A 12,629-nucleotide genomic window follows, 5' to 3' on the forward strand; every position below is an offset into this window, starting at 1 on the left:
ATGAGTTACATAGCCTTCCTTCCCACACACATTAAACACCTAACTATTTACTCATTTAGACACACTACCTGGTTTGGCACATAATTACTATCTAACAATCCCACCGTACAGGAAACAGATCTATACATCCAGAACATTTCTCATTCACGGGAACATCGATCACCCCCCAGGAGTCGCCAGATAAACCGGATGTTACATTCAAATTGTTAAACTATAATGTAAGGAAATATTGTTGTTTTAATTAATCCCATATTCAAGCTATCTACATTAACTCACAATTTGACAGGTTTTCAGATAATTCGCTAAGCTTGTATTGACAATGGAATCTTTTCTCTTCGTATAATTTATGTACCTCCAAATTTCTATTTTGTTACTTTGTTATTTATTTGATTTGGAAAATAAATAAAAACATATGTTAAGAAAAAAATCCACTTATACCCTTAATGGGACTGCACTAGGCAAATCCATAATGGAGACGGAGCTTGGCTTGGTCTTGAGCTTTATTAAAAGGGGCATAGATTCACTGGAGGAGGGGGTCATTCTTCCACTGTTTAGAGCCGAAAAGTTTTGGTCTCCATCACTCAAACAGGACATTATTGAATTAGAGAGGGTACAGAGAAGGGCAACTAAGCTGGTAAAAGGTATGGAAAATCTTAGCTATGAGGAAAGACTGGCCAAGTTGGGGATGTTCACACTGGAGAAGCGGCGCTAAAATCGATACTGACACAATCCTTTAAAAATCATAGGAACGTGTCAGTATCATGTGCTGCATCCGCAATAGTTCCCCTCAAAGCCACCGCCAGCCCCGCAAACCTGTGTTGTCCCGACCCTTTGACACTGCTAAAAGATCCTCTGTGCTGTTTCAGTGACACTGGTCTGGGGGCGGCACAATCCTTCCATAGGCTTATTACAAATGAAATCAGAACTTCAGCCTATGGAATGAACACTCTGCTTTGGGTCGTCTGCTTTGAGGGGAACTATTCCAGGTGCAGCAACTACTTGATACTGACACATTCCTATGATTTTTATAGGAACTTGTCAGTATCGCTTTAAGGGGTGATATGATACTATGTACTGTATAAATATATAAGGGGATCATATAATAGTCTCTGTAATGCTTTATTTACAAATAGGTCTTTCCTGCTGACAGAAGAAAGAGGTTCCGGCTAAATATTCGGAAGGGGTTTTTTACAGTGAGAGCTGTGAAGATGTGGAATTCTCTCCCTGAATCAGTTGTACAGGCTGATACATTAGCTAGCTTTAAGAAGGGGTTGGATGGCTTTTTAGCAAGTGAGCGAATACAGGGTTATGGAAGATAGCTCAAAGTACAATTTAATCCAGGGACTAGTCCGATTGCCATTTTGGAGTCAGGAAGGAATTTTTTCCCCCTCTGAGGCAAATTGGAAAGGCTTCGATCAAAAGGGTTTTTCGCCTTCCTCTGGATCAACTGGCAGTTAGGCAGGTTATATATAGATTTTAAAGCTTGAACTTGATGGACGTGTGTCTTTTTTCCACCTAACTTACTATACTATATTATACCATGCTACTGTATCAAAGATTTGTTGTCTGATCCTGCTACATGTTTATTTTTCAATAAAATTATAAATAAAATGACCTTTTTCTGTTAATTTTTAGAAGTTTAAAGGTAACTTTACCTACTTGGCTTGAAATAGACCCTGCACAATGTTACACTTGTCAAAGTCAGCCTTGATAGTACAGGTATGGGACCTGATATCCAAAGTGGGACCTGGGATTTTCCAGATAATGGATCTTTCTGTATGGATTTTTCTTTTCTTTCTTTCATACCTTAAGTCTACTAGAAAATCATGTAAAAATTAAATAGCCAGACTAATGGCTTCCACTTTGGCCAGGTAAGGTACAGGGGAAACAGGTTAAGCAAGAAGAAAACCGGCACTCAGAGCCAATGCATGCGGGCAAAGCCCTGCGTGTTTATTGCAACGTTACATTTCGGGGGCGTGCCCCTTCGTCAGGGGAAACAGGCCATAACTACTTGCAAATTCAGGGATAGCAATATAAGTGAACCAGTACCATAGCTGTCTGCTCATTTAGTGTAGCGTTTATGTAAACAACATAAAAACACCAAATCATAGGCAGGATGTTATGTTACCCCCAAAGAGCTGCCTCTGGACCCTATAGTTAGTGTCTTGGAGCAACTTAAAGAAATGTGAATCACAGTATTCATCCATTGGCAGCTCTAAACAAACCTTGACAGACTTAGAATTTCAAGGATTTTGTATGGACCAATAAACTTAGGTCATGCTCATAACTGGGCAGAGGGAACCTGGAATTGGATATTTTTAGTAGACTGCTAATCCCTGGTACCTAGGAGCAGTCCTATGATGTATGTCAATGTCTCTGTTAGAGAAAGTCCTTAGACAGGATAGGAATTACCTAGAATTACCCTAGTTTCTATCCCTTTACTGGACTTGTCAGGTATTTGCCTAATACAAATGGTTCCTGTACTGTTAGAGAAGGTCCTTAGAAAGGGAATAGGAATTAGCTCAGAGGATTTCTCAGAGGCTTGATATTTCTATTTGTATACAGATGAGACAGTTCACATGTATGTTTTATTATACTGTGGAGATGACAGGAATAGCATAAATAGTGTTTATTGTCAGAATGACTTTTAGGCTATTGGCTTTAGGGATTTTGTTAAACTGCCCTCATGGAGAACAGTGTAGAACAAAATGTTGGATTGAGCTTTTCACTGACAGCAAGCAATTAAACACATGGAACCATGACAGACATAGGTCTGCCTTCCACCTATCTTTGTGCATTCAATATTAGTAAAATATAATGTTAAAGGGGTTGTTCACCTTCCAACACTTTTTTTCAGTTCAGTTGGTTTCAGATTGTTCACCAGAAATTATGGGGTAAATTCACTATGCGCCGAAGCGCCTAACGCTAGCGTCAATTCGCTAGCGTTGGTCATTTTCGTTACTTCGCAAATTCACTAACGAACCCTGGCGTAAATTTGCTAGTGTTACTTCGCACCTTTACGCCTGGCGAATTTGCGCAACGGACGTAACTACGCAAATTCACTAACGCGCGCATTGTACTGAACGCTACCTTTTACGCTAGACTTCCTTTGCCACCTCAGACCAGGCGAAGCGCAATAGAGTAGATAGGGATTGCTTCAAAAAAAGTTAAAATTTTTTCTAAATCCCAAAAAACGCTGGCGTTTTTTCTATATTATGGGTGATAGGCTGAAAAAGATCGAAAACTTTTTTGGGGCTCCCCTCCTTCCCCCCTACATTTCCTAACTCATGGCAACTTAACTATACAGTGGGCACATGTGTAGGGCAAAAAAAAAAAATTATTTGATGTTTTGAAGGTTTCCCAGGCATTTGTAGTGATTGTACGTATTCCTCCATTGAAATTTGAATTTGGTGCCGTATGCAAATTAACCATCGCTAGCGTAACTCCGCTTCGCTTAGCGAATCAACGCTAGTGCAACTTTGCAACCTTATGCTACCCCTGAGCGCAACTTCGGATTTTAGTGAATTTGCGGAGCGCTGGCGAAACTACGCCTGGCGAAGTGCGGCGAAGTTACGCCTGGCGCAACTACGAATCTTAGTGAATTTGCCCCAATGACTTTTTTCATATACTTTCTATTTTCTTTTTGTGACCGTTTTTCTAATATTGAAGTGTAAAGTTTAAATTTTCACCTTCTAAAGCAGCTCTGGGGGGGGGTCGCCAACTCTTTAACTGTTCTAAATTAATACATTTGGTTGATACATTTGTTATCTTTAACCCTGCTGAGCAGAATATCTGAGTTTCATTAAAGACAGCTGTTATTGACACAATAGCTGCTAATATTCCATTGATACTGCTGCGAAATGTATAAACTAATGTAGTCAGAATCTGCACCTGAGCTGCCAGACTGAAACACTAGAGACAGGAAAGTGTAAATACGTTTGGTCCATGGAAAGGCATCCCTGAATCCTCTCTAACAGTAAAGATTTTTTGCAAAAGGTTTTGCTGCCCAAAAGCTGCCCATAGACTGCAATGGGTGAAAAAAATTGTTGCACTTCAAAAAAATTTTGTCATGTTGTAAATTGTTTGCAATTTCGTTTTGGTGAAGATGGTCAGATTTGGCCATCACTGCTCTCTAACAGTGCTCTTAATCTGTTTTACTTTCCAACCATTTACTAGTTGCAGTTCCTCAGTTTCCACAAAAGCAAGAGTAAACAAACAAAAATACCCACAGTACATCGCTCCCTGTACAAGACCAAGACCTGGATCTTGCGCATTGTATAGGCTTCCCAGAAAATCCTTTTTGTCAACACGATTTATCTATTGTGAGTAGGATTGCTCACATACATTAACCTCGTTGTTCACGCATGCGCAGTTCAGAAATGTTATCCATGTTGATGAAGTAGGGCCTGTAAAGATGGTGGCCGCAACCGAGCTGAGACTGGGAAAATTCAGTGGTGGAGCAGCAAGTAGCAATGTGGCAACTCCCAGACAGAGAGGAATAACAGAGAGAGTGGTGTGCGGGGATAAATCCATTGCAAGCTGGTATCATGCCAACCGCAACTGCCCCATAGACCAGCACCGCTGCAACCAGTCCCAGTACTGTCGCATCAAGAAGTGCCTGGAGGAAAAGAAGAAGCTGACTGTTTCTGCTGTGGTGCTGGCCGCTGAAAGTGTTGCTGGAACTGTGGATGTGGTGGTCCTTCCCTGGTCTCTGGGCTGCGAGGCTATAGCAGGTGAAGAGTTCAATCTGGAGAGGTGACTGGATTCGCTGCCCAATCTTGCCCACAGTGCAGAGCGTGCCAGACATAGGGCGGCTAGGAGAGATAGCCAGGGAGGAGAAATCAACTGTTGCAGGATGGATGGTCGCCCTGTTGCCTTTTCTGAAGAGGAGCGGAAGTGGAGTTTCAGTAAGTTATTTTTTAATAAAGGCCTTGCAATTTAAAAGTTTAATTTATGTTGGTGTTTATTTTTCAATGTATACTAATGAATTTAGGGAAAAATTGCACTTAACCCCAAGAAACTCGATGTCTTGGGAAGACATGAAAGCTTTTCTCCCCTTGATCACAAATAAAGAACTGTTATGCACCACGCTAGTCTCAGAACAGGAAGTATGGACATTTCAAGATATAAAGGAAAATCTTCTGACACCATCCAGTCAGTTTACAGATACCTGCAGATCCGCCATTTCATCTCTCAGACATTCTTGCAAAGGGACACATCCCCGCCACCCCCTACATATTTCAAACTTTTATGTAACACTTTAGACCAGAATAGGCAGTTGATATCATCGTTATATAACGATCTGGCAGTGGATAATACCACTTTAAAGCAACCTTATATGACAAAATGGGAAGAAGACTTACGGGAGATGATCACCCCAGCGAAATGGCAAGTTATCTGGAATAAGGCGGGCAAAACATCAGTTTGTGCAACAATAATGGAAAAGGCATACAAATTGATATTTAGGTGGTATAACACCCCCACAAGGTTAGCTCATATCTTGAGCAATACTCTATCCACGCAGTGCTTTGGGGGATGTGGAAAGGGAGGCACATTCTTGCACACTGGTCAAAGAATACTGGGACATGGTAGCTCACACTCTGTCGGCTGTTTTTAAACACAATATAGAACCAGATCCATTATCATTCCTACTGGGGCTACCCATTAAATCATTAAAAGCCCCTGAGACTAACAAGCTGGCAACACACATATTGACTGCTGCGAAAACACTCTGAGCAGCTCAGTGGAAAAGTACTTCTCTCCCAAAACAACAAACACTTATTAAAGTTAAATGGGTCAGAACGATGGAAAGTATTAGAGCATATGTTCAAGGTATGGGATATGAAAACGAGCTGATATGGCTCCCTTGGGCAGAATTCGAAATGGCCCAATTAGATACAATGTGATTTGTGGGACAGATCCCTTGATAATCACCCTTCAGACCCCCCAACCGACCTTCCCGGTTTACCCCCATAATTTATACAGCACACAGTCGACATGATGGACAGTTTCAACAGCAAACAGTGGAGGGATGACAGGATACCTATTAGCAATGCAAATGATTCATAAATGTACGTGAATGACGTTGTATATGGAACTGAACCACCATTGTGTACTTATTACATTATAACTGTTATTTGTTTGATATACATTGGATTGTAATTGGCATGTAAAAACTAATAAAAACTTTCAATTGAAAAAAAAAAAAGTTAAACAACCCCTATCAATCCTCCCAACACATGCAAATCATCAGCCTGTAATATAAGATGATGCTATAAGGCTGATTATTAAATAATGATGCTAGTTGCACTGGTTTCTGAGGCGCTATGTTGTGATATTTAAATTCTATGTGTACTGTGTATTTTTATTTGTCCAGTTCAGTAAGTGACAACAGTATAGAGCATTTGCAGTGAATCAGCAGAAAAGAACATGGGGAGCTACTGGGATCTCTCCCCCCGATATTCCAACCTAAGGTCGGATCATAATCAAAGCTATACGGGCAGTTGGATCGCAGGACCGCATCAACGAACAGATGCTTTTATTGGCCTGTATATGGCCACCTTTAGTGTGAAGCAGAAGAACTTCATTACAACAGTTCAAATTTTCAATGGAGAGGAAAAGCCTACATACACTGTACTATTCCATGCTCTACCTTCCATCTAATCTGTTGCAAATAAAAGACTTGTTTTGTTTGCTTGTCTAGGAATTCACTTCCTTTTTTAAAAACGGTCATTAATAGAAAGCTTTTCTTGTCATACTGATTGTGTGTACATCTCTTTTTAAATCATAGTCCAAGTAAGAACATTAACCAGTCAAACCAGTCTTTTATAAGACTGTAATTTACATACAAGAACTTGACAAAGGGAGGAGCTTTCTGATTCTACAGTAAAAATATCCTTCAAAGGATCACGGTATATTTCATATTTTATTCATAAAAGTAGTGCAACAGTTTAGTGGCCTAGGTCAGGTGTCCTTAACTGCCAGGCTGTGGGCTGTGCTGAACTGGGTTGCCTCTGGTCCCCGTTGCTGAAACCGCTGCTGCCGAAACCCCTAGCTAAACCGAGATCTGTCATGAGCAGAGAGTTCTGGATAGCAGATAGAAAGTAATGTTAGAGAAAATTCACTAAGAAACTTTCGCATTGACAAAGTTTTGCTAGCAAATATACACCAGCTGTCATTTGCAGATGCAAATTTTTGCATTTTAATGAATACATGTAGTCGTAGCGAATTAACAACTGATGTAGTTTCTCAAAGTATGCCGAAGCTTTCCAAGGCGAAAATTCAGACTAAAGTAAATGTGCCCTAAGAATTACAGAGAAAAGATCACATACCTGTACTATATATTGTATTTGCTTTCTCAAATAGTAATGAGTCCCAGTAATTAATTATATATAATGAGTGCCAGTGTGAACTGGCGTTGCATCAAATACTCATAAAATATTTGGTGTTTAACTATAATCACAACTGGCATTGCTGTTGACATGTTATTATGTAATTAAAACCTGAAAAAGAAGAGAACATATATTCCAGTTTTTTTTATAAACAGGAAGTGTTCACTATTAAATAGTGGGCATGGTTTAGATATATTACTACTTACAAAGGGCATGTAAAAGCAAAACAATAAAATCCCATTTTTACTTTCTTTAATGAAAAAGAAACCTATCTCATATATATATCCCTTAATTTACTGCTGTGGATAGGAATCCAGTCCCTAACTGCTGGGCAGGTAAACAATCATACTTATGAACAGCAGGGGGAGCCCCAGCCTTACTTCCCAGCCCTGCAGAACTCAAGCAGCTTTGTTTGTTTCCCTGTAGAGCAGTCCGCTACTGTGTAGAGATTTGTATTGGATTTTATTATTGCCTTTACATCCCCTTTACTGTTTCCAACTCCAGCTGCAGGGACAAAGATCATGGAGCCAGATTTAAACAGATAAACTGGGATTCTATTTGGAGGATTATTTAGCTGCAGCCAGTGGTTCTGCAGGAGAAAGTTTGTATAAAAAAATACAAAAACTATAAAATCCACATTAGATTACATGACAACACAGGACCCAGTGCAGTCTGCCTATTCTGATCATTAATCAGCCTTGCTGTATTGGCTTCTGGCAGATATTATTTGAAATCTGCGGTTTTGATAATTTATGACGATCCCTAAGCAGCCCAGACCACACTGAGCATGTGCACAGTCTTGGTCTTGCAAAGATGTTTAATAAAGTTACAAGATGGTAACCCCCTGTGGCCAACTTTGAAAGCATAAATAATTTGTTTTATTAGGCTTGTGGTGCAGCAAGTTCATGTTTATGTTTAGTATACAAAGTACAGCATTTCTAGCCTTATTCTATTTCAGACTTTACTTTTTAAAGGTCTAGGTAGGTATGTTGTTCTCACATAAGAAACAGTGCTGTTGCCTGCAGCTGGATCAGTTACCAAGAAACACTGAGGGGAAAAGTAATTGATATTATCCACACTGCCTCCTGTGACTCAACCCAGAGGAGCAGTGGCCAGACTACCTCAGGTCCCTGGCTTGCTTATCCTTCTCCTCCTTATCAGTTGTGTTTGTGTGTGAGGGTTGAGCCTTATAAATAAAGGGAAGAGACAAAACAAAATAAAACAAAGAGTGGTTCTGTATTAATATTTAATCAAAGGAAAATTTTACAAAATTCTCATCTTCATATTTCTATTAGAAAATGTAGTTCTTCTTTAAATACATATTGTAGTTATGTATTACGGTGGTGAAATATTCAGTTAACCAAGCACAATGGTATTAACCAGAAAGTATTGATATACCTTAAGGGGCCCGATTCACAAAGGGTCGAATATGGAGGGTTAATTAACCCTCGATATTCGACTGGGAATTAAAATCCTTCGACTTCGGATTTTAGCGCAAATAGTGCGATCGAACGATCAAAGGATTATTGCTTCGATCGAACGATAAAATCCTTCGAATCGAACGATTCAAAGGATTTTAATCCAACGATCAAAGGAATATCCTTCGATCAAAAAAAGTTAGCCAAGCCTATGGGGACCTTCCCCATAGGCTAACATTGAGTTCGGTAGCTTTTAGATGGCGAACTAGGGGGTCGAAGTTTTTTCTTAAAGAGACAGTACTTTGACTATCGAATGGTCGAATGGTCGAACGATTTTTAGTTCCAATCCTTCGATTCGAAGTCGTGGTCGAAGGTCGTAGTAGCCCATTCGATGGTCGAAGTAGCCCAAAAAACACTTCGAAATTCTAAGTTTTTTTACTTCGAATCCTTCACTCGAAGTTAGTGAATCGGCCCATAAATATACTCCTTGTTGTTAGTGAACCAAAAACCTGTCAGACAGATTTTAAATGAAAACAGAAACAAATGATTTCAGCATCTCTCTCCTCAGCTAAATATTGACAGTTCTCTGGTGCATCCCAGCAGGATATGCAGACTAGTTCAAATACGGATTTGAATTTGTTTTTCAGTGTTCTAACAAATGTTGATGGAGAAAAGAATATATATATTGTCTGTATACTACTCCTGACGAAGATCCCTGTGGGGGGATCAAAACGTTGAGGCTAAATAAACCATTTTTGTTTTTTGCAACATAAACCCTGTGAGTGCCACAAGCTTTCTTTCTATTGCAAATAATCAGTGCTGCACTCAGGTAGTATCTGAGTCTACGGAGTGCACCATTGCTTCTGGTGAGCACCCGGCCTGTGTTTTTTTTCTCTCAAATTGGGTCCCCTATACCTCCTGGGGCCCCTGCAGTTGCTTCCTCTTTAGTCATGCACTGAGCAGAGTTTTGAAAGAGAGTAATCTTTTTTTACAATTTCCCTATTGACATATCTACACTCAACTGTGTATGTGTCACCTGCAAAAAATATACAACTATAGTAGTTTGACATTTTATCTCAATGGAAAAAAACACAAGTGAAATTCCATGATTTTACAAAGCACTTACAGTAAAGTACAAGGTTACAAAAATAAACTTTTCAAGCAATAACATTTAGAGAAGCACAGCTGAGCATGACACATATGGATTCAAAAACAACTAGAATGGCAGAAAGGAGGCCAAGGTTACCCATTTAAAGATAATTAAAATATAGTTAAAAATCATTAAAACTACTCAAGGAAACTTAGTTTTTTATGTGGGACAGTGTATTTGGAAAAAACATCTATATGGCATAAAATGTATAAGGAAGTGTGCATTTAAAGGACAAACAAACCCTTAATAAAAAAACCCTACCACCCTACCCTACATAGACCCCCCTCCCTCCCAGCCTAGCTGCCACCTCCCCGGGCAAATGCCCCTAACTATTTAATTACCCCTCTGTGCAGATTCTGTCCAGCGGAGCTCATGGCAGCCATCTTATTCTCTTCGGTAATCTTCGGCATGAGACCGGCGAAGCTGCGCATGCTCAGTTGGAGCAATTTTCTGCACTTGCGCCGAAACTCACGAAATTCTGATGATTACCGAAGTGGCTGAAGATGGCGCCCTTGAACTCAGCTGGACAGAATCTGCACGCAGGGCTAAGTAAAGAGTTAGGTGCATTTGCCCGGGGGGGGGCAGCCAGGCTGGGAGGAGGAGGTCTATGTAGGGTAGGTTTTTTTAATTAAGGGTTTGTTTATCCTTTAAGGTTCATGATATGGGCTGCAGGGGGATGTCTAGTGGAGATAGTGTTAATATCCACTCTCTATCAGGTTATTAAGGGACAGCTGAGAGTAGCACTAAAAGCGGTGATCCCCAATACCTGGGGGTTCTGGCTGTATGAGAGAATGCCTGGGTGAGAACCAAGGGTCCTATGGAGCCTCAGACAAAGTGAGATAAGATGCCTGAGTTTGAGAGAGAAAGTTAGTGCCAAGAGGCCTGTGACTGTACCTGGAGAGGGGCAGTGTGCAGCAATGAAGCTGACTTAGGCAGTGCCTTTTAGTAACAGGGTGCTAACTGTAAGGTTAAAATTGTTTATACACCAGGTCTAAGCTGGGTTAAAAGATGTTCCATATACGCACTATTCTTAAATATTTTGTACATTTTATGTGATCTCTGTAACTTATTTCCAAGCATAAAAGTTACTTAACATAAAAATATCACCTTAGTGTGTGGTATTGTTGACTAGTGGTGGGTGTTGACTATAGAACTTACACAAATTTGTTAGATACAATATATTGTGGTGGACCAGAGAGGCCATGGGGCTGGCAGGAAGGCTACAATCTCAACAGGGAGACTTATATTTGTGCTGTGTGAAGACAAGTACCCTGTGTTTTGAAGTGAATTAAGTAAAGGAAAAGATTTTTCAGAATTTTTCCCTGTCTCTTCTTAGCATAGGAAACCCACTTGCCTACCATTATAAAAGTTAATCTTCCCACAATAGGTACAGATTACCTATACATGATGACTACAAGTAGTATATGCATTGTTTTTGTTCTTAATGTCTAAAATAAGCTGCCCAACTTGGAGATCCAGCCTTTGGCCAGGTCTCCTTGCAGCTCATAACGAGGTTATACATATTACAAATTATACCATATATACAAATATAGTTCAGTGGGTGAATAAGGCATTAATAGATTGAGTTTCAGGAGATACTTAATAATGCAATAATACATTGCTGCCTACATTGTATTGAAACCTGCAAGGTAGTTAATGGCAGAGGACGCAGGTGTACCTGCTCCCTTTTGCTGAATAACCTACATACATCTTTCTACAGAGACTGTATGTAGTATTAGTGTAATCTTTAAATATTAACATTTGCTTTACAAGCAGGTATCTTTTGTATCTAACTGTAATTATATTATATTTAGGAATACTTCATATTTACCCATGCAGTGTTATCCTGGATAAAGAAAATGGGAAATGCAACATCGAAAGACATAGGTTGATAAAACAGCTGAAGAATAAGGAAAGGATACAGTACGTACCAATAAGTACCTGAAGAGGCTTTTCATATCTTTTATGATATAGATTTACAAGCAGGGTTCCAGGAACTACAGAATATCAAATATCCTCTCACACATATATTTGTAATTAGATTTACAACTGTTTTGCATTTGCCAAAAATATCAGGTCAGCACCAACACCCTATCAACGATCCTGTTTTCCAGTTTCTAAATCTATAATCAGTCAATAATTATATACAGTATGCTTTAATAACCTGGAATGTTACGCTTGAACAAAAGGAAGTTGAAATGTGGAATACCAAAGGAAGTTAATTGGAACTTTAACTTTTCAAAAAGGGGATAGTCTGATTGTAATAGAAATATCCACTTACAAATATATACCCACAGAAGATACGCTATAGGAAGTTAGCCCCAATCATACATGTATATCCGATATCTTATTATTTACTATACTTACTATATACTATAGTGTTAATATACTAAATAGGGCAATGGGCACAGTACAAAAACAGTGATTTTTGTCCACAGTGCACCTTGCTTCCTTGTATTTGCACCTGCCACTGTCAAAGACATGGGCATTTGCAGCATGCATTTTATTTTTTAGTATGCCATTTAGGTGATCTTGTGGGCATGGTTGCATCAGGTCTGTACTTACCTCCTACTTGGTTCAGGCCTAAAGTACAGGGTTTCCTTGCACTCTTGAGCTGTGCAATGCTTTGTCTAAGGTGCAATGGACAAAATGGCACACAGCGGGAACAAG

This window comes from Xenopus laevis, chromosome 5S (assembly GCF_017654675.1).
Source record: "Xenopus laevis strain J_2021 chromosome 5S, Xenopus_laevis_v10.1, whole genome shotgun sequence".
NCBI classification, from domain to species: Eukaryota; Metazoa; Chordata; class Amphibia; order Anura; family Pipidae; genus Xenopus; species Xenopus laevis.